Genomic DNA, 27846 nt, shown 5'->3' on the forward strand with positions numbered 1-27846 from the left:
ACAGTATCTCACCTAGATCCTTCCCTGAGAGAACAAAATAATAAACCTTCTTGTCCTCAGGAGCACCTTTGTAACTTTTCATGCCCTCTCTGCCATCATTGTAATTTCTCACCTTTTTATTAGACCACGTGGGTGGAAATGAACAACTCTGTCTTAATCAATGAATGTTTCCCAACAGCCATACACTTTATTATGCTCAGTTCGGTCTGTGTATCCTGGAAGAATTACAAAACTTCATCTTATGAGAGGAATGCAGTCGTTTTTTTTCCATGTCAGTCTATATATTCATGCCTTACAGTGTTACATACAATTATAAGCTAGTCACATTATAGGTGAAATAGTCAATAAGATCATCCACTCTAGTAATGAAGACAAATTACAGCCATAGTATGAATCCATTTATAGTTATTATATAATTATGCACATAGTTATCTTGTGTTAATGGTCCCAGTACATAAGGTCAGTCCAATCAGGAATGAAACTGTCATTAAAAAAAAAAAAAAAAAAGGAATGAAACTGCCTCCTGAAAGAATGTAGAGATACTCAAAATATCTTTGAATGTGTATCTTTCAATATGAGATATTACATTAGCCAAACATTGATCTGGGCATGGGGTTATGAAGACAGTTCCACAAAAATGGTTAACAAGTTTGATGTTCCTTCAAGAAATGGCACTCCTGATGGTCAGAGCAGAATGTCTATGTGGCAACAAGCAGAATGTCTATGTGGCAACAAGCCTATGTGCCACAGTAGGTCCTGCCTTAATGCAACTTCAGGAGGGGAGAAGATCCTTTAACAATGCAGGGTTAAGACTTCACAAAATATCAAAAATCATGACCAGGACTATAGCTAGCTATTACCTGAGTTAACTGAAGTAAAGGTTTCTTACTTCTGAGAGCTCTGCTTAGAGACAGGATACATTACACGTGCATCAGAGGATACTGCTCCATCAAGACAGGTCTGTGCTCTACCAGGTGGCACAGACTCAGCCTAAGGTTTCTGTTCTCTGGATCCCTACGAAGGGCATTAAGTCAGTCTCACCGGGGATATTCTCTCCAACACCAGGGACTCTTTGGAATATTTGGGGATGTCCTGTATAGAGCATTAGGCCGGCACCAGAATCTGAATTTGCTTCCATTTCAGAGAAAGAGGAGTGAGTCATCCAGGGTCGTCTTCTCCCTCCATAGATGGAATCTTCTCTGTGGTACCCAGGTGGGAGTCCCTTCTTTGGTTAAAGAACACTGAGTAAGTGTGGAGATGCAAACAGATAAAAACTGATTGTTTTCTGTGGCATCTGGTCATTAGAAAAACAGAAGCATGATCCGTACCAAGAACTTTTAGACTAGGAAATGGGTATGCTGTGAATTCAGGATTGTGGAGTCAATGTGAGGAGAGGTGGTATACAGGGGACTTTCCTTGTGGTATGGTAAAGAACACTAGGCAGTTGTAGAAATGTAAAGAAACAGAAACTGATGGTTTCCATGGCATCTGGTCATTAGAAAAGCGGATGAAGAGTCATGATCCTTACCTTGCAGGAATTTTTAGGCTAGGGCAAATTGGTACATTGTTGAATTCAGGATTGTGGAGTCAACATAAAGAAGAGGTGGTCTGGGATCCCTGGGTGGCGCAGCGGTTTAGCGCCTGCCTTTGGCTCAGGGCGCGATCCTGGAGACCCGGGATCGAATCCCACGTCGGGCTCCCGGTGCATGGAGCCTGCTTCTCCCTCTGCCTATGTCTCTGCCTCTCTCTCTCTCTCTCTCTCTGTGACTATCGTAAATAAAAAATAAAAAAAAGGGGATCCCTGGGTGGCGCAGCGGTTTGGCGCCTGCCTTTGGCCCAGGGCGCGATCCTGGAGACCCGGGATCGAATCCCACGTCGGGCTTCCGATGCATGGAGCCTGCTTCTCTCTCTGCCTGTGTCTCTGCCCCTCTCTCTCTCTCTGTGACTATCATGAATAAATAAAATAAAATCTTTAAAAAAAATAAAAAATAAAAAAAATAATAAAAAAATAAATAAAAAGAAGAGGTGGTCCTTTGCTTCAGTTGGGCCAGTCTCTTGCCTGTGTTGTGGCGTGAGTTCTGGTATCATCCCTGATGGTTCATTCCACTGACCAGAGTTGTTTTTTGTTTTTTTTTTTTTTTAACCAGAGTTTTTAATAGCATTAGTAGCATTTATTTTACATCTGTGTTAAGAATAACGTTTTCTAATATAATTGTCCCAGGATATTCTAAGTGTTTATATTAAGTTGCTTTCTATTTTATTTTATGAAATAAACAGGAAAAAAACTAGATAAATTAAGATGAACTCTGGGTGTTGAATTTCTTTGGATGGGCTTAGGAATGACAGAGCTGGAATTACCCCCAGAGTCATGGAGATCAGCCTACAGCCAGCCCAAACCAGATCCACCCTCTTCTGAGGCAGTGTCCAGGTCTGGCCTGGCTCTGGGATTTCCTTCCTTCCCAGGACAGATTGGAGATCCCTTTTTTTTTCTTTTGAGATCCCATTCTGAGTGGCTGGTCCTTTCATCTCTCCAGGGCTAGAGCTCACAATTTCCAAAACCCAGAAGCAGATATATGGGAGCAAAGGACTAAATATTTTAGCATCTTCCTTTTTTTTTTTTAAAGATTTATTTATTCATTCATTCAGAGAGAGCGAAGAGAGAGGCAGAGACACAGGCAGAGGGAGAAGCAGGCTCCATGCAGGAAGCCCGATGCTGGACTCGATCCCGGGTCTCCAGGATCACACCCCAGGCTGCAGGCAGCGCTAAACCACTGTGCCACGGGGGCTGCCCAGCATCTTCATTTTTGTTTTTATCATTAAATCTTCCACTTTTTCAGCAAATATTAAGTATAATAATACATAATTATCTGTAGTCACCATGCTGTACTTTGGATCTCCAGAATTTATTCATTCTGCAGGAAAGAAATTTTGGACAACTTGACCAACATCTCCTATTTCATTCTCAACCTCCTGGCAATCACAATTCTACTTTGCTTGTAGGAGTTCAACTTCACTAGATTCCAGACATAACTGAGATAATGCAATATTTGCCATTTTGTGTGTCTTATTCCACTTAGCATAACATCCTTCAGGGTCACATATGTGTCCCAAATGGACTAAAGGCTAAATTTTATATAGATAAATACTATATTATATATATTATATATTTATGATACATAATATATTCTATGATATATAATTTATATCATAAAGTAAATAAATAAATATCATATTTTCCTTAACCACTCCTAAAAAGCAGGGAACTACAGGGAGATGATACTTCCTATTTGCTAGAATGACTGAATTAAAAAAAAAAAAAAATAGAATGACTGAATTTAAGGGAAAAAAATTAGTAACACCAATATGGAGGAATTAAAATGATCATATATTGCTAATGAGCATGTACAAAGTACAGGAAAACTGGCTTTTACTTATAAACTCAGATATTTATCTAGTTAAAAAAATATAAACACAACAATGAAAACTCTCAGAACTACTATCTATTTTTCCTTTCTGTATTTTTCTGTTCATGGATATTTAACTCTTACACAGTTTTTTTTAAAAACAGGAAAACAAGATGAAGCACATAGGTGGGGCCCAGTACCAATATCTTGGGTTATTATAGGACACAGTGCCCAACTCACAAGGTATTACAGGGATGAAATCGCATTATATATGTGAAGTTGCCAACAGGGTGCACCATAACTTCCCTGGAAACACAAAATTAGTGTTCAAGAAATGTTGCAGTAATCAGTGTATACACATTGTTTCCAAATAGAGACTTGCTTAGACATTAGTGCATTCACCAGCCTTCTTTCTGCAAACTTTAAAATGCTGTGAAAGCATGTGGCCCTTCAGGATGGTGATAATGATCTTTGCTAGGAACCCACAGTAAACTACAACAAAGAAAAGTAAACTCTTTTCTGGGCACTAACCAGGGCTGACATAAGATGGTGGGTGTGGGGGGGCTCAGGTGTGTTGTGCCTGTATTCTCTAGTTAGTGCCACTAAATGTGGGTCTCCAGGAGCAGCATCAGCACTAACAAAGAACTCGTGAAAGATGCTAGTTCTCAGGCTCCATTTCAAGCCTGCAGAATCACCATTTCTTCAATGGGACCTGGAACACAAAGATGATTTCTATGCACATTAAAATTTGAAAGCACATCATTGCTTCTCAGCCTGGGGTTACAGTAAGGATCTCAGGGTGAGTTTTAAGAACCACCATCACCGGGCCCTCTGTAGAGTCTGTCTATGGGTCAGGGTAATAGCATCAGTGCTGCTTTAAATATGTGCTCTAGGGGATTCTCAGGTAGGCCGGAGTGAAGCACAAGGATTAAAAGATTTATTTGTGAAGGCTGAGCCCAGGTTTCAGTTGAAGAGAAGCTATCAAGACTGTTCGGTCTGGGGCAGGTCAGTGCAGCCAAAGTTCCTCATCCTGTGGCAGGATTTGTGGCGGTCCGTGGGAGGGGAGGACATTTGAAACCAAGAAGAAACCTCACATGCAAGTGTCCATGTAGGAGCTCTATTTTTTCTGGATCTTCTCTATGAAAAATTAAGAGAGAATGTGGTCTTTTATATATTTCAAGATCCTTCTGCCACTATGCTGATGATCGCAGGTGAAGAGGCCATACTGAGGCCACTAAGGGCTTACAGGTGTGATTTCTCTACATAATATCACCCAAGAAAACAATCAAAGCAGAAAGAGAGGACGAAATGGCTGCTTCTCAGATAAATCTTGACTTGGCTCAGGGCTGTGTCCTCATTTCTTATCCAAATGCCATGTATTTAGAATTTGCATGCATTTACTTCTCTACCTCTGGTGGTCCTGCCTAGCAAATGTTTTGGACTACTGTTTATCATTTTAATGACAGCCAATGTCAGCCCTTTAAGATACTCCTCTTTCTATCCCTGGGGCTGTTTATTCTCTCCAACTAGGCTTTCTACGCAGCATGAAGAATTCCTACCATGAATTCATAACCTGCAACTTTTGAAAACAGTCCCTCTGTAATAGATCAACCTGGGGATGTGTTGATACACATGATTCTCACTGGAGATGGGTTGGGTTTCAGGACCCAAGTGAAGAAGGAGAATATATAATATTTAGGTTCTTTCTGGATGTGGCTTGAGTCTATAGAAACTAGATGAACATGAACAAACTAGATGGCTTAAGGCCCAGAATAAGTCAATGTTCTGAAAAAGAGCCTTGCTGACTAGACTGCTTCAGAGAAAGACTAACTACTTGGAATACATTAAAAATTACAGGACATGGGAGCAATCTGTGAAATTTCATAACTTCTATAATCTCACAATTGCAATCGTATGATTTGCTTTTTACAAAAAGTAATAGGGGTGGCCCCGGTGGTGCAGCGGTTTAGCGCCGCCTGCAGCCCAGGGCGTGATCCTGGAGACAATGGATCGAGTCCCACGTCAGGCTCTCTGCATGGAGCCTGCTTCTCCCTCTGCCTGTGTCTCTGCCTCTCTCTCTCTGTCTCTATGAATAAGTAAATAAAATCTTTTAAAAAAATAAATAAAAATTAAAAAAGTAATAGCCAACAATGATGAGTCCGATGTGCTTCAGGCCAATAATTGCAAATTTTCTCATTAGAGCTGATATTAACTTTTTTCACTTTGTTCAGAGTCTCTCTGCCAGATTCCCCCAGAAAATGAAGGGTATGACCTTTGTTTACTGGAGAACCTGGCTTTTGCAAATAAAGATTATAAATTAGCCCTAGACCTGTAAGTTTCTTTTTTTTTTTAATATTTTTTTTCAATTTTTATTTATTTATGATAGTCACAGAGAGAAAGAGAGGCAGAGACACAGGCCGAGGGAGAAGCAGGCTCCATGCACCCGGAGCCCAATGTGGGATTCGATCCCGGGTCTCCAGGATCGCGCCCTGGGCCAAAGGCAGGCGCCAAACCGCTGCGCCACCCAGGGATCCCGACCTGTAAGTTTCCATTTTATTCTGCACAATGTCACAGATATGCTCTTTATTTTTAGCAAAAGGAAACAAGGACATAATTACACATGTTGACCTGTCTTAAAAGTCTATAGTGTAACTCAGCACAAATGACATCATTCAGGAAATCATCAGGTGTTTGTTGGTGCAAGGAAGGATTTATGATATTTTATCTTGGCTTTAACCTTCCCCTTCCCTGATGTTCTCTGCAACTTTCACTCTACATTTGTGGTAATTCTAGAAACTGAATGGCATAGAATATTGTTACATCTTAAAATCAGATATCTATTCCTTATTTTTGATTCAGTAGTACTTGGAAGTGGAATTAGGGAGCTGAACATTGAAAATGCTTCCTAAGTATTCTCAAGAGGCCATCAGAAAATAGTGTTTGAAGGAATAATTTTTTATATCCTTCTTTTTTTTTATATATTTTATCTATTTATGACAGATACAGAGAGAGAGAGAGAGAGAGAGGCAGAGACACAGGCAGAGGGAGAAGCAGGCTCCATGCACCGGGAGCCCGATGTGGGATTCGATCCCGGGTCTCCAGGATCATGCCCTGGGCCAAAGGCAGGCACCAAACCGCTGCGCCACCCAGGGATCCCTATATCCTTCTGTAATGTGCTCTCTTCTCTACCAAGTATGGTGCTGGATTTGAAATTTTACATTCTCCATTGAGTCGTTTCTTTTTCTTATAAACAGGGCTTTGCTGTCTCTAGACTGTATGTAGACTGCATCTGGTAGTTCTTTGGAAAACTAAAGAGCCCTGGCACATGAAGAGAAAGGAGACAATAGTCACACACCCAGGTAAGTGGCAGTCCATGAAGCAGATGACACAAGTGAGGGCCAATGGTCAATGGAGAAAACATGACCTTAATTTGTGGTTTGGGAAGCTCTTCTCGAATGGAATGATTCTGGAAGCCTAGGTACCTCTCCTGTCTCACTCTTCACATGCTCCTCCATCCTATAAGGACTTACCTTCTGTTCCAGTTTTTTTTTTTTTTTTTTTAAGATTTATTTATTCATGAGAGAAAGACAGAGACATTGGGAGAGGGAGAAGGAGGCTCCCTGTGGGGGGAGGAGGAGGGCTCCAGGACCCCGGGATCACAACCTGAGCCAAAGGCAGACACTCAACCTCCGATCCACCCAGGTGCATTGTTTCAGTTTCTTCTATGGCATTCACAGTGAAATCCAAAAGCCTCCCCTTGGCCAGTGAGGGTGTATGCCATCTGATTGCTATTCCATTGCTTGTGGAAACATGTGAAAAATCTATACACATTGGGAGTTTCTAAGTGGAGACCCCGATGTAATTAACTTATGTCTTATTTGGAGGTGTACTTCTCCTGGAGACACATACAGTCTGGTATAAAATCAGGAATGTGGTGTACACGGACTCTCCCCTATCAATATTATGCAGAGCAGTCCTTCCCAGTGACTAGACCCTATGCTCCATCCTCAGAAATGTACTTGAGGGGATGCCTGGATGGTGCAAACAGTTGGGCATCCAACCCTTGGTTTCAGCTCAGGTTTTGATCTTAGGGTCTGGGATCAATCTCCCCGTTGGACTCCACACTCATTATAGAGTCTGCTTACAACTCTCTCTGCCCTCCCACCCTAACATAAATGAATAAATCTTAAAAAACAAAAAGAAAAAAAGAAGGATAAGATATGTACTTGAAAGCTTCAGTGTCTACACTGGTGTCACAGTGGAATGAGTTGGGCTTCTTCATTAAGACCTAATTAATACTAGGCCTATCAATGACCAAGTACAAGAATCTTTGGAGTTGGGACACTGGAACTGGTACTTCTAAAAACTACACAGGGGATCCCAATGTGAAGCCAAACCCAAGACTAACTTTTCTAAACATTGCTTGTCAAAATTTCACGTATATACAAACCATTTTAAGGTTTCCATTAAAAACAGACTCTAAGCACCCACAGTCAGGTATCTGAGTGAATGAATGCATGAAGCCCATTAATATGTACTTTTAACAACCATTGAGGTTGCTGTCCCCAGACTTCAATTCCAGTTGCCCTGAGCTAGAGAGTACAGAAGAGCACACCTGAAAACCAAACCATTCTATCTCAACACAAGTACGTCTTCTGTTGCCAATGAAGACTATTAACAGCTTCCAGAAAGACCACATTCTGTCCATCCCCTGCAAGTTCAGAAAGGACTAGGTAAGGCAGTGGTGAGAGCAAGGGGTAAATAGTATGTACTCATTCATAAAGGAATGCTTATTGAGTATCTACTACATGCTCTAGGTATATATGAGTATGTACTAGGTCCTGGACACAGTATGGGGAATCATACATATATAATGTGAGTTAATCTGTCTAAAGCTCTAGGAATTGGATACTACATGTTCATTTTTTTCCAGGAGGATGTGGATGCTGGTTTTGCCTCCCTGGGAGTAGAATTTCTGTCTCTTCTTCATTATCAGCAATCTTAAAAATAATGTTGGATGTGATGGCACATCTACAGAGAACAGACTGGGGGAGAGAAAGGAAGGGGGGATTAGAGGCTCTGAGGAAAATCTGAAGGGCCGATTTATGTAAATTATGTAAACACTGAACCAAGTGCAAACCAAGTACACAATTTCAAGTGAAACTTCCTATTTGCTCTGATTGCACAAGAGGATACACATCAAACTGATGAGCTGTTATGTCTGAAGATCAAACTATTACTGAATGCAGGCAATTAATGGGGATTTTTATTATTTAAATATTTTAAATGTTTAAACTGTACAATTTTTATTTTACAATTAAAGTTATGCCCTATGTTAGTTGTTGTTATCTCTACTATAACCACTTTCCACACGTTTAGGAGTTAAAAAAGAATACTCTGAATTTTATGTTTGAATTTCAGTGGGCTTGACTGGGTTTTCTTTTTAGGATCCTACAAGGTCAAAATCAAGGTTTCATGAGGTATTGGGCTTTCTCTGCAGCTTATGGTGGGGAATCTACTTCCAGGACCATTCAGATTTTTGATAGAATCCATCTCCTTTTATGGTTGCCACGTGACCCCTCAATGGTCACACCTTGTACGTGGTATCCCCAAAGAAAAGAGAAAATATTGACTTTCATTGTGGACTCAAAATTTTACCTGTGGTCTTTTACTGTATATTCCACTGAAAAGCTTACTAGGTGGGGCACCTGGGTGGCTCAGTGGTTGAGCATCTGCCTTTGGCTAAGGTCGTGATCCTGGGGTCCTGGGATCGAGTCCTGCATCAGGCTCCCTATGGGAAGCCTGCTTCTTCCTGTGCCTATGTCTCTGCCTCTGCCTCTCTCTTCCTGTCTCTCATGAATAAATAAATACAATCTTTTTAAAAAAAAAAAAGGAAAAAAGAAAAAAGAGAAAAGCTTACTGGGTATTTTATATAAGTAAGGTTATTATCTCATGGGCTGAAATTAGAAACTGCTGACAATTGTGAATCAAAGGCAGATCAGGGAATCAATGAGTAGAAGAATGAATGATCTCCAACTGAATCCCTGCAACTTCATCACTCCCAGATGTATTATTGCTCCCCTCCCTCCATTTTTGTCCCCCATTGTGACCTCAATCTTTCCACCCCTATAGCTGTAAATATCCATGATCCCTAACACTCTCTCTCCAAATGATCCTTCTACAATTCCTCATGCTCTTCTATGTTCATCTTCTCCACTTTAGACCTGTATAAACTATCAAGCCTTTTTGCCTGATTCTACAATCCTTAGTCCAACCTTGCTTCCACTGCCCACAGAACGTCCATCCTCCATTATCTGCACCTCCTCCATTGTCATTTAACTTCCCCACCCCATTCTAATGACTTCAGCCCATTTTTTGTGTCTTTTATGTCCACTGTCCTCAATGTCAAAACCACCATTTATCAGGAGTCCTTAGTTTCCTCATGACCTTGCATGCATTACCCCCAACCCTACACTCCCTGATACTTTCTCATCAGCCCTTAAGCCTACTGATGCTCACTGTTTTCCCAGCTCCAGTGATCCCCCTCCAACTTCATTAACTACCTATGCTCCCATCTTTTCTTCCCACTATTCATTCCTAGTTAGAGCACTGAATACCCCCAGGACTGCACTCACAAGCAACTATCCCTCTTTTACCCCTATGTTCTTTAATCCTTCATAGGCAATAAGGTTTGCATGCCTTTGATGAAACCTTGCCTTTGAACTGCCTTTTGCCAACTAATTCCTCATCCATTATCCCCTTCCTTCCTATGATTTCCATCACCCTCATTCCCTCAACACACATAAGGCTCATATCCTTAATGTCTCTGCATAAATCCACCCTCAACCTTAAAACCTGTAGTGTACTTTAATCCCTTAGGGACGCTTAAACTGCCTAGTGCCCTTTAGCCCTGTTGTGGGTTACACAGTGTGCCTCAAATAAATATGGTCAAGTCCTAATTCACAGTACTGTAATTGTAACCTTATTGGGGATTTGCAGATGTAATTAGGTTGATATGAGCTCATACTGGATTTGGGTAAACCTGAATTCAATGACTGCTATTTTAATGAGATGAGGGAAGTTTAGACACACACAGAACAGTGTGTGATGATGAAGGCAGAGGCTGAGTGATGTATCTACTAGGTGAGGAAGGCCAAGCATAGCTGACAGTTTCCAGAAGTTAGAAAGAGGGAAGACTCCATTCTTGAGATAAAGTATGGCCCTGCTAACAGCTTGACTTCAGACATCTAAGAACCTCCAGAACAGTGAGACACTAATTTTTTGGTTGGTTAAGCTACACAGTTGTGGTAATTTGTTATAGAAACCCTAGGAAACTAACATAGGTTCTGTCCTCTCTTCCCCTGTGGCTCTGTTACTCCAAGCCCTTGGACTCTCTGCAACTCCATTTATCCCTGTGCCCTATTTCTTATCCAACTGTGTCACTACTTGTCTTCATGCCAAGCACCTCGACCAAAGGTGGCAGTGCTCCTTACTCTTTCAGTGGTTCTTGTTTTGCTGTGTTGAAAGGAGTATAAAAAGTGGAAAGAGCTTTTGTTTTTAGATACCCAGAGGACTGTAATTAATCCTATTTTTTCCATATAAAAACACTTCATGAAGATACAGTGACTCTTGTGACTTGCTGAGATTTTATGAATCCAAGTGTGACTGTGTGAGCTTCTGTTATCATGTGTTTCATGAGTCTGTATGTTGCAAGGGAGTCATATGTGGTAGGTGTTTCTGCATGGGCAGAATGTGGGACTAAGTGTGTGAGTATATGTGATTGTGTATTTGAATGTCTGAGTGTTAATTCCAGTTTGTGTTTGTACCTGTAAGGGTTAGATGTGGTCCCTTTGTGAATATATAGAATATAAGTTGTTCTCATTATAGGTCTAATCCATGCCTTGGCAATTGTGGTGGTTTAATAAACAGATTCTGTCATTTAAAAGAATATTAAACCTTCTTTTCCCGAAACTTTTTTTTGGTGAGAGGCTCTTTTATAACAATCCCAGTCTTCATAGATATTGTTCTGTTTAGAAATACTATTAATCCTGGGATCATTGATCCCTTGGTCCTTTCAGATTTCAAATGAACAAATCCACATTTGACTGTTGTCACCTTCCCAAAGCCACCAAATGTCCTTATTAACTTTACAAACTGATTTTCATTAGTTGCACAAATTAGCGTAACAGAAATTGTCATTTCATCTTAATTGTTATCACTGAATCTACCAAGTCATTTGTCTGATTTCTTTTCTCTGCTTATGAATTATGGCACAACTCAGTGGTCTGAAGATTTGGAAGGAACTGTAGTTCCACTAGAGGAATTTCTCAGAGAAACATAGAATCCAATGAAACATGCAAGCTTCATGCCCGTGTCAGACTTTAGCATGGTCTGCTTTCCTCCATATGGCAGCATTTTTGTTCTCCAGGGATGTTAGAAACACTCTCTTTTGAACACACTTAATAGTCTGCTTGCAGGTATATGACCTCATAATAGAAACTTGTATTGGTAATTAGCAACTGAGAAAAATATTTTTATAAGTATTCTCAGCTCCAAAGTCTCCAACCTCATTATGGCAGAGGGTCATATATAGATCCTATATATAACATTTTATAGATATAGATGCTCTATATATGATTTTATAAATAAAGATCATATATATATACACATATATATAGTTGTGTACCTATGTAAACATGTCATATGTATGTATTTATGTAAACATATCAGGGGCGCCTGGATGGCTCAGTTGGTTAAGTGTCTGACTTTTGATTTTGGCTCAGCTCATGACCTCAGGGTTGTGAGATCGAGCTTTGCATTGGGCTCTATGCTCAGTGCTGAGCTGCCTTGAGGTTTTCTCCCTCTGCCCCTCCCCCTACTCACTTGTGTTCTCTCTCTTTCTCTAAATAAACAAAGTCTTAAAATGACATGTTAATATTAGTAGGTCAAGGTCTGTTATTTTGAATGTTTAATATGTTTAACCATACTAGGTTTTACATAACAATTTCTTTTTTTTTTAAGATTTTATTTATTTATTCATGAGAGACCCACAGAGAGAGAAGAGAGGCAGAGACACAGGCAGAGGGAGAAGCAGGCTCCATGCAGGGAGCCCGATGTGGAACTCGATCCCAGGTCTTCAGGATCACGCCCTGGGCTGAAGGTGGCAGTAAACCGCTGAGCCACCGGGGCTGCCCTTATATACAATTTGTATGAATCACTGTACATGCGTTAATTTTTAAAATCTTAACTCTTTAATAAGGGCTCATATGTAGAGTTTTTAAAAATATTTTTATTTTTTAATTTTCATTTTTCAAAAGATTCTATTTATTTATTCACGAGAGACAGAGACATAGGCAGAGGGAGAAGTAGACTCCCTGCAGGGAGCACGATGCGGGACTCCATCCCAGGAACCCGGGATCACAAGCTAAGCAGAAGGCAGATGCTCAACCTGAGCCACCCAGGTGCCCTTTTTAAAGATTTTTAAATTTAGGGATCCTTGGGTGGCACAGCGGTTTAGCGCCTGCCTTTGGCCCACGGCGCGATCCTGGAGACCCGGGATCGAATCCCACATCGGGCTCCCGGTGCATGGAGCCTGCTTCTCCCTCTGTCTATGTCTCTGCCTCTCTCTCTCTGTATGACTATCATAAATAAATAAAAATTAAAAAATAATAAAAAAAAATAAAGATTTTTAAATTTAGATAGAACAAGCATAGGCAGGGAAAGCAGCAGGCAGAGGGACAGGGAGAAGCAGGCTCCCTGCTGTAGGGCTCGTTCCTAGGACCCCAGGATCATGACCTGAGACAAAGGCATATGCCTAACAGACTGAACCACCAGGTGCCTCCATACATAGTTTTTATTTGCAGAGGAAAATGAAGTAGGCATAGAATGTTTAACCAAATGTGAAAATGCACACACTGCTTGGGGCAGAGTGTTGGGGTTGTAGCAAAGATGGTGCTTTTAGCTACTCTGCTATACTAATAAAATTAAAACACCTGGGTTTTGTTTCCTATATCTTGACAGTTTAATTAGGCTGACAGGTTTTTTTCCCAATAATTTTAGTTTTTACAAGTTTCTTTTTTTTGTCGCAATATTCTACAGTTCAGTATCAACTATGAAAAAAGATTTGGGGTTCTTATTATGTTGTTAGGTGAACTACTGAGTATAATAGGAAAAAGGATCTTCCATATGACCAACTTGGATTTAATGAAAACAGAATGACTCAACTATTAGACAAGACTCCTTCGCTTGTATGCCAGTGTCAAAGAGTAATGTCAGATATAACAGTAAGTGAACAGTAATGTCAAATTATGGAACAGTTGTCATGATACCCTAACTATGAAACTTTAATCTTTGATACAATATTGTGTAGAAATGAATGTTTGCTATTTTCAGATCAATTTGTATGTTCACACCTGAGTAAAAGGAAACTATTAAAAATAAAATGAGATGTGTGAAATCTTCTGCATGGCAGAAAGTTGTGGAGAAATGCATGTTGAGCTTAGGCTTGATACTAAAATATTTTTAAACCAGAGAAAATGTCATAAAATGCATTTAAGGCTGACAGCTGCTCTATAAAACACACAATACAGAGCGTCTTAAAATACTCTTTACTTCCTCACTTCAACAGGCTCTCCACAATCATCAGAAAACAGATGTTCCAGTAGACAGAATCACTATCTTCTTTACGTACATCATAACCCAGTTAGAAAAAAATATATATATTCTTAGAAACTGTTATTCAGAGACTGTTCTTGTATAAGATTATGTGATTCTAAGAGATCTACCTTACGCATTATTACAAACATGGATGCATTGCCAGCACCCTCCAGTAATCCTGAAAAGTTAGTCTAGATAAACTGAAGAGATTGATTTAAGGACTGTAATCCTTAAGCATCTTATTTTTAAAAAGACTTTATTTATTTAGTTGACAGCACAAGCAAGGGGGAGCAGGGAGAGGAAGAAGCAGACTCCCCGCTGAGCAGGGAGCCCAGCATGGGGCTCGATTTCAGGACCCTGGGATCACGACCTGAGCTGAAGGCAGGCACTTAACTGATGGAGCCATGCAGGCACCCTGTAATCCTTGAGTATCTTAAAAATCAGATTTCATTATTACTTGGATTAAATACCAACAAACACTGCCAGTAAGGAGTACAGAAAGTTACATTGAGAGCCATCAGGGATTGGTGTAGTGTCAAAAGCTACATTTCTACTGCTCAGCTCATGCCTCAGGGGTTTTCCTCATTCCTGTGTAGCTTTCAAACTGGGAGTTGTCCCCAGAATTGCATTTACTTGCATGATCACTTGCTGACTGTTGATCTGCCTCCTTCCCTTACAGACTGTGCCCCTCACACAGAAACAGAAAATACACAATGCTTTTTTGCTACCAGGACGGTGGACTGAGTGTGAAGGTTCCAAGTGTGAAGACTGCATGTGTGACAGGAAGGCAGCTGGACCCTGAGATATGGGTTTGTGTTTCTATGACCCCGCCTTCCTTCAAAACTGCAAATTATCATTTCACCTGTAGTGGCAATGTTTGGTTATAATAGAGACAGTCTGTCTGAGTCTGCAGGGTTTAACAGAAAACTGTCAGATCACGTTTCCTTTGGAAAAATTCCAAGACCAGGCAGTGGCACCACCCTGACCCATCTCCCACTCCCTCCCACTACTCTGTCTCCAGAACAACTGAGAGAACAGCAGAGTTCAGGGCTGATAATCACTATTTCTGGACACCTGCACTCAGAGAGAGGACTTCAATTTGGCAAGCCAATTTCTATCTTCCTTGTTAAAATGTGTGCCTCATGAGAAACTTGCAGCATTCTACCTTCCATTTCTGGGGAGTGTACTGATTGTCCTTCATGGTGAAAACAAACAAAATACATGAATGAATCCAAGTGAATAATCTACCCGAGTCTGTCAAAATGGCTATTCTCTCCTTGCTATCTTTTTTTCTTTATAGACAGAAAGGCCTTTCTCTATTCTATCCTTCTCTTCTCACTTAGTTGCTCTCTCATGCAGGATTATTCTTAAAATCATTAAGGTAAGCAAAGAAACACAGAGAACCCTTTGTTCCTGGAATTACAAGGACTAGCATCTATAACCCCTTGGGAAAGATATATACACATAATAACCAACTCCCAGAGTATTTTCCAATTGGCTCACAAAATGTGAAGTTCCTAGCACAAAACCCCACAGTATATGCACCCTACCATACATCTGAGTACATACTAGATGCTCTAGAAACATTTACCTGTTTTACTGTAGTATAGTCAACACACAATGTTACATTAGTTTCAGGTGCGCAACATAGTGACTGTACAAGTCTGTATGTTATCCTATGCTCAGCATTAAGTGTAAATATTATCTGCCATCTTACAACACTATCACAAAATCATTGCTTCTATTCCTTATGCTCTACCTTTCACCTTCATGACTTTTTCATTCTGTGACTGGAAGGCTGCACTTCCTACTCCCTTCACCCATTTTGCTATCCTCCCACTCTACTCCATTCTGGCAACCACCAATTTGTTCCAGAGACATTTATTTCATAAATAAATGAATGTTTTTTCCAAATAGTCTCGTTCAGATATTATGGTTGTCTCTAGTCCCCTCTCAGGCTAACAAGGGACAACTGAGGACATAATCTCTCAGGGAAGTCTATACTGGGAACAAATAACATACTACAATATGTGTGTCAGAACCATCTGAAGATGTGTACAAGTTCATTAGGTCTACTCCCTTAGTAAAAATCATTTGTATAGCTTTTGTGTATATGAAAAAAATCTTTTGTATAGCTTTTGTGTATATAATTTTTCTGGTTAATCATACTTTAAGCTGAAAATAAAATGTTTCAGAGTTGCAACAGGAGAAAATATAAATTCACGGGCCCTACCCTGGACCAGCTGAATCAGAATTTCTTTCTTTTTTTGGTTAAAGATTTATTTATGTATGAGAGAGAGAGAGAGAGAGAGAGAGAGGAGGTGGGAAGAGTGGCAGAGGGAGGGAAAGAAGCAAACTCCCTGCTGAGTGTGGAGCCCTGATGTTCAGGAATCTGAGATCATGATGTAAGCTGAAATCAAGAGCCAGATTCTCAACCGACTGAGCCACACAGGTGCCCCTGAATCATAATTTCTATGTGCAGAGGCTTATAACTTTTATTAAAATCTCCAGGTGACTAGCACACATTTTAGGTTAAGAAGCAATATATAAATACATGTTTCTCAGTCTTTGTATCTGTGGGGATCACATGGGTAGTTTTAAAAATTACCCTCATCTGTGACCATCTCTAAATAACTCTGTCTTTGCATCTGGGGTGAAACCCAGTTTCAATGTTGTTTTAATAAAATGTCCCAGGTAATTCTAATATGAGGAAAGGGTGAAGCACCAGGGCTCCCAATTACACTTCTGAAAGCTGAGCCCTGGCTCTGGTCCATGAGATTACAGGGTCTATGCTATAGGAGTTTTGTAGAGGAACTTCAGTCTAGCCCACATCCCCATTACTGAAGCAGAATTTGGGGACATTTGTAGGTGAGGAGGGCACCTGAAGACACAGGGGAGAAATCTGCATTTTGACCTCCAGATAGAAGTTTGTTGTTCCTGCATCTCTCTTGTGGCAATGGAAAGAAAGGGTGGCTATTTGTCATTTCAAAGTGCTTCTAGGGATCCCTGGGTGGCGCAGCGGTTTGGCGCCTGCCTTTGGCCCAGGGCGCGATCCTGGAGACCCGGGATCAAATCCCACGTCGGGCTCCCAGTGCATGGAGCCTGCTTCTCCCTCTGCCTGTGTCTCTGCCTCTCTCTCTCTCTCTGTGTGACTATCATAAATTAAAAAAAAATTTAAAAAAAAGTGCTTCTAAATCATTACATAACCTGAAATCAATGATCAACACTGCCCTTAAAATCATATGCCAGGGATGCCTGGGTGGCTCAGCGGTTGAGCATCTGCCTTCGGCTCAGGGCATGATACTGGAGCCCCAGTTAAGTCCCACATCAGGATCCCTGCACGGAACTTGCTTTTCCCTCTGTCTATGTCTCTGCCTCTCTCTCTCTCTCTCTCTGTATGTCTCTCATGAATAAATAAAATCTTTTTAAAAATCATATGCCAAATTTGATTTGTTAAAGAATTAATTTTTAAAAATAGAATCAACCACGATATCTAAAAAGTAGAGGTCTGTGAAATAATCCATAGCTCAATCACTGAACTGAAGGCTAGTTATAAACTGAGTAACTGTTTGGTTACTGGTGGCTCAGTTGGTGGAACAACCGACTACTGATTTCAGCTCAAGTCATGATCTCAGGGTGGTGAGATCGAGACCTGTGTCTGGCTTTGCACTGACCCTGAAACCTATTTGAGATATTCTTTCTCTCTCTTTGTGCTCCTCCCCCACCTTTTGTGAGAGAGAAAGAAAGAAAGGAAAAGAAAACAGAAAAAAATGCTTACAATTCAATTGAAAAAGCAGAATAGAAGTTTGGCTTTTTGAGTAGCGTTTCAAGTGTGGTTCCACTGTTTTGTTACCAATGTAATATTTCTTTTTGTGGGAAATATTTTAAATATTTCTAAATTAGAAATAAGTTGTGTTCTTCACTTTTATATACCAAATATAAATCTCTCTGTACAGAAACATTCATTCAAATTTGTCCCTGGCTGTATAATTTTAAATCTTTTATAAATACACATATTGGGTTAAAAGTTTGCCTGTCATTTTATGTACATGTTGTGTTTTATATAATGTTATGCAGCTTTTCTCAACATTTATGTGATATATTGTGAAGATGTTTTATTATCAGTAAAAATAAAATTAGTACATACCTAAAATACTCATGTAAACAATTGCTTATTGATCACATATACATTATTTTCAAAGTTTTCTTTTTTTTAAAGATTTACCTATTTATTCATGAGAGACACAGAGAAAGAGAGAGAGAGGCAGAGAACAGGGAGAGGGAGAAACAGGCCTCCTGCAGGGAGCCCAATGTGGGACTAGATCCTGAATCCCGTGAGCCAAAGGGGCTTAATCGCTGAGCCACCCAGGCATCCCTCAAAGTTTCTTTCATATAAAGAATGTTATATTTGTTTCAGACAGCTTTGTGAATGTTCATTTTTATGGGTTGTAGGATATGAACTGTAATCACTGGCTCAAAGATGTATGTATGTAACATTTTGATAGATGCTTTAAGGAATCCTTGAATTGATGTAGTCTTTGATATTTATAATACTGAGTCTATTTATCTAGGAAGTATTAAGTGGTTTTTGTTTTGTGTGTGTTTTTGTTTTCTTAAACAAAAACATATATGTATATACATATACATACACACACACACTACATTTTCTTATTGACTTGTCTTACAATGGACACTTAGGTTGTATCCATGTCTTGGTATTGTAGATGCAATGAACATGGGAGGATGCAGATATTTCTTAAAGATGATGATTCCCTTTTCTTTGGATATATACCCTGAAGTAGGATTGCCTGATAATAGGATAGTTCTATTGTAATTTTTTTAGGGACATTCATATTCTTTTCCACAGTGGCTGTACCAATTTACATTCCCACCAACTGTGCACAAGGGTTCTCTTTTCTCCACATACCTGCCAACACTTGTCATCTCTTGTTTTTTGATGACAGCCAATCTAACAGGGAGAGTAGGATTTTTTATATATATCATACCATCTGCTAATATAAACAACTTTACTTCCTCCTTTCCAATATGTCTACTTTTAATTTCTGTTTGTACAAGATTTTTCTGGCTAAAATTTCCAGTAGTAATTTGACTGAAAGGGGCAAGAGCAGGCATCCTTGTTTTAATCCTCATCCAAAGGTCTTGTCATATATGGCTTTTATTATATTGAGGTATATTCTCTCTATGCCCAGTTCGTTCAGTTATCATGAATAGATGTTGAATTTTGTAAAGGCTTTTCCTGCATCTATTGAGGTGACATGATTTTCATCCTTCATATTGTTAATGAAGTGTACCATATTGGTTGATTTATGGATATTGAACCATCCTTGCACCCCTGAAATAAATCCCACTTGATCATGGTGCATGCTCCTTTTAATGCCCTGTTAAATTTGACATGTTAATATTTTGTTAAATGTTTTTTGTAGTTATATTCATACCACTATTGGCCTGTAATTTTATTTTCTTGTAGTATCATTGTCTTATTTTGGTATCAGGGTAATGCTGGCCCTGAAAAATGAGTTTGGAAAAATTCTGTCCTCTGTGATAGTTTGGAAGAGTTGGAAAAGAGTTGGTATTCTGTAAATGTTTGATTGAATTCACTAGTGAGCCATCTAGTCCTCTGGGCTTTCATTTGTTGAGAGGTTTTTGATTACTTTTTCAATATCTTTACTAGTAACTGGTCCATGTAGATTATTTTAGTTCTTAATGATTCAGTCTTGGTAGGCTGTAGTCTTTGAGGAATTTCTTACGGATTCTCTAGTTTCTTGACATAATCATTCATAGTGTCCTCTTTTGATCATTTATATTTGTGTGCTGTCTATATTTGTGTTGTAATGTCTTCTCTTCCATTCAAATTTTATTTCTTTCAGTTTTCTCTCTCCTCCCTAAATCTAGCAAATCTAGCCAGTTATTATATCAACTTAGTTCTTTTAAAAAAAAAATAGATTTAATTTTCACTACTGTCTTTTTAGTGTCTATTTCATTTCTTCTTTCTCTGATCTTTCCTGTTTCTTTCTTTATACTAGCTTTGGGCTCAGTTTGCTCTTGTTTTTCTAGTTCCTTGAGGTGTAAAGTTAAATTGTTTGAGATCTTTTTTTTTTCTTAATGTAGTTATTTGTTGCCATGATGGTTCTTTTGTTGTATCCCAGAAGTTTTGGCATTTTTTATTTCCATTTTCAATGGTCTCAGGCTATTTTTTCTCTTTTGAATTTTTTCTTTTGACCTATTTTTTTAAAAAGATTTTATTTATTTATTCATGAGAGACACAGAGAAAGGCCAAGGCATATGCAGAGGGAGAAGCAGGCTCTCTGTGGGGAGCCCAATGTGGGACTCGATCCCTGGACCTAGGATTATGACCTGAGCCAAAGGCAGATGCTCAACCACTGAGCCACAGGTGTCCCTGACCTATTTTTTTTTTTTAAGATTTATTTATTTATTTGAAAGAGAGAGCACATGTGGGGAGGAGTGAGGGAGAGGGAGAGAACGAATCTCAAGCAGGCTCTGCTGAGTGCAGAGCTTGGTGTGGGGCTTAATCTCATGACCATGAGATCACGACCTGAGCTAAAACCAAGAGTCAGACACTTAACCTACTGAGCCACCCAGGCACTCCTTCTTTGACCTATCAATTATTCATTCAGTGGCAATGTTGTTTAATTTCTACAAATTGTGAATTTTCTTGTTTTCTTCTGCAATTGATTTCTAGTTTCATGCCATGATGGTGAGAAAACCTGCTTGATATTTCAATCTTCCTATATTTTTGGAGATTTCTTTAGTGACCTAACACTTGTTTTGTGATCTATAAAGTGTCCCACGTGCACATGACAAGAACGTGTTTTCTGCTGCTGTTGGTTCGGATGTTCTAAGTCCATCTAATCAATGAGTAGTTGAAGTCAATGTTTCCTTATTGATTTTTCCATCTTGGTGATCTATCCATTGTTGAAGGTGACGTATCAGCATCCCTTGCGATTGTATTGCTATTTCTCCATTCAAATCTGTTAATAGTTTATATATTTATGTACTTTTCTAATGTGTGCACAAATATGTATAAATGTCATGTTGAATTGACCCTTTTATTATTAGTCTTTGACCAAAAAAATCTAATTTGTCTAATTAACCACACTTTTTTGTTGTTGTTGTTTCCATTTGTATACAATATTTTCTTCATGTCTTCTTCACTTTTAGTCTCTGTAGTCTATAAAGCCGAAGTGGGTCTCTTGTAGAGAGCATATAGTTTTGTCATGTATTCATATCCATTCAGCCACTCTATATATTTTGATCAGAGAATTTAGTTAAATTACACTTAGTCCTTGATGGATATTGACTTACTATTGCCATTTTTTGGATGTTTTTATAATTCCTTTGTAATTTGATCATGTTCTATAGTCATATGCTTACAATCCTTTCTATTTGTCTTTTGAGTATCTAAATAAAATAGGTTTTTGCTTTGTATGTAGCTTAAGTAAAACATCTTAATTTTTTTTACACCACGCATTTGCTCACTTTAAAAAATTTTAATTCCAGTATAGTTAACATAGAGTGTTATATTAGTTTCAGGTATACAATATAGTGATTCAACATTCCATACAACACCCAGTGTTCATCATGACAAGTGCACTCTTTATTTTTTTTTTATTTTTTTATTTATTCATGAGAGACAGAGAGAGAGAGCGAGAGAGAGAGAGAGAGAAGCAGGTGCCATGCACTGGGCCGAAGGCAGGCACTAAACCGCTGAGCCACCCAGGGATCCCCAAGTGCATTCTTTAATACCTATCACCTATTTTACCCATCATCCCACTCACCTCCACTCTGGAACCATCAGTTTGTCCTCTATAGTTGAGTCTGTTTTTTACTTTCTTTTTTTTCCCACTTGCTCATTTGTTTCTTAAATTCCACATGTGAATGAAATGATATGGTGTTTGTCTTTCTCTAACTTATTTCACTTACCATTATACTATCTGGCTCCATCCATGTCACTGCAAATGGCAAAATTTCATTCTCTGTTATAGCTGAGTAATATTCCATCGTATATATTTATCACATCTTCTTTAACCCTTCATCAGCTGACGGATACTTGGACTGTTTCCACAATTTTTCTATTGTAGACAATGCTGTTATAAACACCAGGGTGTACGTATCTCTTTGAATTAGTATTTTTGTATTATTTGAGTAAAGACCTACTAGTGCAATTGGTGGATCATAAAGTAATTCTATTTTTGACCTTTTGAGGAACCACCCTACTGATTTCCACAATGGCTGCAGCAGTTTGCATTCCCATCAATAATGCTCAAGAGTTCCTTTTCTCCACATTCTCACCAACACTTATTCTCTTATGCAGTGTGATTGCTCATGGTGGTTTTGATTTACACTTCCCTGATGATGAGGGATGTTGAGCACCTTTTCATGTTTCCATTGGCAATCTGGATGTTTTTGGAGAAACGTTTGTTCATGTCTTTTGCCCATTTTTAAAATTGGCTTGTTTTTTGAGTGTCAAGTTGTATAAGTTATTTATATATTTTGAATATTAACCCTGTATCGGATCATTTGCAAGTATCTTCTCCCATTCCATAGGTTACCTTTTAGTTTTGTTGATAGTCTCTATTGCTGTGCAGAGGTTTTTCTTTTGAGAAGTCTCATTTTTTATTTTATTTCCCTTGCCTCAGTAGACATTTAGAAAAACGTTGCTAAAATTGAAGTCAGAGACATTACTGCCTGTGCTCTCTTCTTGGAATTTTAAGTTATCAGGTCTCATGCTGAGGTCTTTAATACATTTCGGGTTTGTTTTTGTGTATGGAGTAATAAAGTGGTCCAGTTTCATTCTTTTGCATGTAGTTGATCAGTTTTTCCAATACCATTTGTTGAAGAGATTTTTCCCATTGGATATTCTTTCCTGCTTTGTCAAAGATTAATTGATCATACAGTTCTGCATTCATTGCTTGGCTTTCTATTCTTTTCTGTTGATCTATGTGTCCATTTTTGTGCCAGTACCACCATGTTTTGATAACTATAGCTTTGTAATATGACTTGAAGTCTGAAATTGTGATACCTCCAGCTTTGCTTTTACTTTTCAAAATTACTCTGGCTATTTAGGGTCTTTGGTGATTCCAAATTTTAGGATTTTTTGTTCTAGTTCTGTGAAAAATGCTGTTGGTATTTTGATAGGGATTGTGTAGATTGCTTTGGTTAGTATAGATTTAAAAAAAAAAGATTTTATTTATTCATGAGAATACACAGAGGAGGGAGAGAGAGAGAGAGAGAGAGAGAGAGAGAGAGAGGCAGAGACACAAGCAGAGGGAGAAGCAGGCTCCATGCAGGGAGCCCGACGTGGGACTCGATCCCAGGTCTCCAGTATCATGCCCTGGGCTGAAGGCGGCGCTAAACCGCTGAGCCACCGGGGCAGCCCCAGTATAGATATTTTAACAGTATTTGTTCTTCCAATCCATGAGCATGGAATATCTCTCCATTTCTTTCTGTTATCTTTAGTTTCCTTCATCAATGTTTTACAGTTTTCAGAGTTTCACCTCTTTGGTTGGGTTTATTCCTAGGTATCTTACTATTTTTGGTGCAATTCTACACAGGATTGTTTTCTTAGTTTATTTTTCTGCTTCTTCATTATTAATGTTTATAAATGCAATTGAATTTCTGGACATTGATTTTGTATCCTACAACTTTACTGAATTCATTTATCAGATCTAGAAGTTTTTTTCCATGGAGTCTTAGGGTTTTCTGTATATAGCATCATCTCCAAATAATTGAAGTCTTACTTCTTCCCTACCAATCTGCATACTTTTTATGCTTTTTTCTTATTTAATGTTTGTGTCTAGAACTTCCAGTGCTATGTTGAATAAAAGTGGTGGGAGTGTACATCTTCATCTTGTTCCTGGACTTAGGGGAAAAGCTCTCTATTTTTTCCTATTGAGTATGATGTTCACCTGTGGGTTTTTTATATATGGCCTTTATGTTGAGATATGTTCCCTCTAAACTTACTTTATTGAGGTCTTTTATCATCAATGATTGTTGTAGTTTGTTAAATACTTTTTCTGTGTCTATTGAAATGATCATATTATTTTTATCCTTTTTCTTTCGTTGTTTTAAAATTTTATTTATTTATTCATGACAGACACAGATAGAGGCAGATGACACAGGCAGATGGAGAAGCAGGCTCCATGCAGGGAGTCCGATGTGGGACTCAATCCCAGGACTCCAGGATCACGTCATGGGCCGAAGGCAGGCGCTAAACCGCTGAGCCATCGGGGATCCCCTATCCTTCTTACTGATGTGATGTATCACATTGATTGATTTGAGTATTGAACCATCCTTGTGACCCAAGAGTAAATCCCACTTGGTCGTGGTGAATGATTTTTTTTTTTTAATGTATTGTTGGATTCTGTTTGCTACTATTTTGTTGAGAATTTTTACAGGTATGTTCATCAGAGATGTTGGCCTATAGTTCTCTCTCTATGGTGTCTTGATCATGTTTTGGTATCGGGGTAATGCTGGCCTCATAGAATGAACTGGGAAATTTCATTTCCTTTTCAATTTTTGGAATAGTTTGAGAATAGGTATTAACTTTTCTGTGTTTGGTAGAATTCACCCATGAAGCCATCTAGTCTTGGATTTTTGTTATTTGGTAGTTGTTTTTTTTTTAATTTTTAAAAAAAATTTATTTATGATAGTCACAGAGAGAGAGAGAGGCAGAGACACAGGCAAAGGGAGAAGCAGGCCCCATGCACCGGGAGCCTGACGTGGGATTCGATCCCGGGTCTCCAGGATCGCGCCCTGGGCCAAAGGCAGGCGCCAAACCGCTGTGCCACCCAGGGATCCCTGGTAGTTTTTTGATTACTGATTCATTCTCCTTTCTGGTAATTGGTCTGTTTAAACTTTCTATGTATTTATGCTTCAATTTTGGTAGATTATAGGTTTCTAGGAAATTATTCATTTCTTCTAGCTTGTCCAATTTGTTGGCATGTAATTTTTTTGTAATTTTCTTATGATTGTTTCTATTCCTGTGGTGTTGGTTGCTATTTCTCTCTCTTTACTTTTAAAGATTTTATTTATTCCTGAGAGGCACGTAAGAGAGAGGCAGGCTCTCTCTGGGGAGCCTGATGTAGGACTTGATCCCAAGACCCCTGAATCATGACCTAAGCCAAAGGCAGACACTCAACCACTGAGCCACCCAGGTGCCCTGCATTTCTCTTATTTGTGATTTTGTTTAATCTCCCACCCCCGCCATGGTCTGGCTAGAGTTTTTATCAATTTTGTTGCTTTCACATATTTCTTGTTTGTTGAGGTTGGCCTATATTGCTATAAACTTCCCTCTGAGAACCTGTTTTGCTGCATCCCAAAGGTTTCGGATCATTGTGTTTTCAATGTATTTGTAAATTTATTCTTTGCTTCCTTGGTCAGCCCATTCATTGTTCAGTGGCATGTTATTTAACCTCCATATATTTGTGGTGTTCTAGATTTTTTTCCTTGTTCTTCAAGTTTTGTGGTTAGAAAAGGTACATGGTATGGCTTCAGTCTCTTTAATTTGTTGGAGCTTGTTTTGTGACCTAATATGTCATCTGTTCTGGAGAAGGTTGGGTATGTATTTAAAAAGAGTAAGCATTCTCCTGTTTCAGGATGGAATATTCTGTATAAACCTCTTAAATACATCTGGTCCAGTGTGTCATTCAAAGCCACTATTTCCTGGGACACCCGGGTGGCTCAGTGGTTGAGTATCTGCCTTCAGCTCAGGATGTGATACTGGGATCCAGAATCGAGTCCTGCATCGGGCTCCCCACAGGGAGCCTGCTTCTCCCTCTGCCTATGTCTCTGCCTCTCTCATAAGAAATAAAATCATAAAAAAGAAAAAAAAAAGCCAGGATGCCTGCGTAACTCAGTGGTTGAGTGTCTGCCTTCAGCCCAGGGCATGATCCTGGAGTCCTGGGATAGAGTCCCACATCTGATCTGGCTTCCTGTATGGAGCCTCTTTCTCCCTCTGCCTATGTCTCTGCCTCTCTCTCTGTTTCTCATGAATAAATAAATGAAATCTTAAAAAAAAAAAAAAAAGCCACTGTTTCCTTGTTGATTTTCTGATTGGATGATCTATCCAGTCCTGTACTATTATAGTATTATTTCTTCTATGTTTGTTATTAACTGTTTTATGATTTGGGTGCATCCACGCGGCAGGGGGGGGGTGTCCATAAATATATACAGTTGTTACATCTTTTTGCTGGATTGTCCGCTTTATTATTATATAGTGTCCTTTGTCTCTTTTTACAGACTTTGATTTAAAATCTAGTTTGTCTGATACCAATTATTGCTACTCCAGCTTTCTTCTGACATCAGAAGATGTCAGAATAATTTGCACAATAAATTTGCACAATAAATGTTTCTCCACCCCCTCACTTTCAATCTTCAGGTGTCATTAGGTCTGAAATGAATCTGGTGTAGATATCATATAGATGGGGTTTTGTTTTGTTTTTAAAGATTTTTAAAAATACATTCTGTCACACTATGTCTTTTGACTAGAGCATTTACTCCATTTACATTCAAAGTAATTATTGGTAAAGATGTATTTATTGCCATATTGTTACTAGTTTTGTGACTATTTTTGTAGACTTTCTCTAATGCTTTCTTCTCTCCTTCATGGCTTGCTGGTTTTCTTTACTGCTATACTTCAATTCCTTACTCTTTAGTTTTTCCAGATTTCTTACTGTTTGCTGATTTGTGGTTACCATTCAGTTTATATGTAACATCTTCTGCAGTCTGTATTAGCTAGATAGCAATCTATATTAAGCTAAAACATCTTATATTGTCTATTTTAAGCTGGTAACAACTTTGAATGCACACTAAAAATTTGCATTCTGGTCCCGCCTACATTTTATGTTTTTGACATCACAATTTCCATAGTTTACTTTGTGTATCAATTAACAAATCAGTATAGTTCTAGTTACAGAAATATATTTGTCTTTTATCTTTTATGGTAGAATTTAAGTGATCTGCCTACCAACATGTTAGTCTCCTGAATTTAGCTACGTATTTACCTTTACTATAAAGTGAGATTTATACTTTAATATGTTTTACTGTACTAACATCCTTTTGTTTCAATTTGAAGTGCCTTTAACATTTCTATAAGGCCAGCTTAGTACTGATGAACTCCTTCAGTTTCTCCTTATATGGAAAACAATGGGATGTCTGGGTGGCTCAGCATGTGATCCTGAGATCAAGTCCTGCATCAGGCTCCTTGCATGGCGCCTGCTTCTCCCTCTGCCTGTGTCTCTCATGAATAAATAAAATCTTAAAAAAAAAAAAAAAAAAAGAAAAGAAAACTATGGACTCCCTCAAATTTGAAGGACAATTTTCTAGGTAGAAAATTCTACTTCAGTTTTGTTTGTTCAGCCATTTTATTGTATTATGCTACCTACTTCTGGCCTGTGAAATTTGTTGAAAATCTCATAGTCTGGGGACCCCTGGGTGGCTCACCAGTTTAATGCCTGCCTTCGGTCCAGGGCATGATCCTAGAGTCCCAGGATCGAGTCCCACATCGGGCTCCCTGTATGGAGCCTGCTTCTCCCTCAGCCTGTGTGTCTGCCCCTCTTTATGTGTCTCTCATGACTAAATAAAGTCTTAAAAAAAAAAAAAAAAAAAGATGGGACACCTGGGTGGCCCAGCGGTTAAGCGTCTCCCTTTGGCTCAGGGCGTGATCCTGGAGTCCCGGGATTGAGTCCTGCCTGCACTGGGCTTCCTGCATGGGGCCTACTTCTCCCTCTGCCTGTGTCTCTGCCTT

General features: G+C 39.1%; 2 long non-coding RNA genes across 4 annotated transcripts in view; one reads left to right on the forward strand and one right to left on the reverse strand.

Moving 5' to 3' along the window:
- Positions 1–225: 225 nt before the first annotated feature.
- Positions 226–27846, reverse strand: part of LOC119875996 — an 80885-nt gene continuing 53264 nt past the window's right edge. The window contains exons 3-4 of one of the 3 annotated variants that reach the window (XR_005354490.1): positions 5943–8449; positions 2751–5733 (exon numbers count right to left, since the gene is read on the reverse strand). This is a non-coding gene — a long non-coding RNA (uncharacterized LOC119875996). Of the gene's footprint in view, positions 1226–2750; positions 5734–5853; positions 8450–27846 lie in introns of those variants that run through there. The other 2 variants (XR_005354491.1, XR_005354489.1) reach the window with 2 other exon arrangements.
- On the forward strand, positions 753–16212 carry LOC111099012. Its single transcript, XR_005354493.1, has 4 exons — positions 753–958; positions 1144–1212; positions 6659–6763; positions 14740–16212. It is a non-coding gene; the product is annotated as an uncharacterized LOC111099012 (long non-coding RNA).

The sequence above is a fragment of the Canis lupus genome, chromosome 1 (assembly GCF_011100685.1).
Source record: "Canis lupus familiaris isolate Mischka breed German Shepherd chromosome 1, alternate assembly UU_Cfam_GSD_1.0, whole genome shotgun sequence".
Classification (NCBI taxonomy): Eukaryota; Metazoa; Chordata; class Mammalia; order Carnivora; family Canidae; genus Canis; species Canis lupus.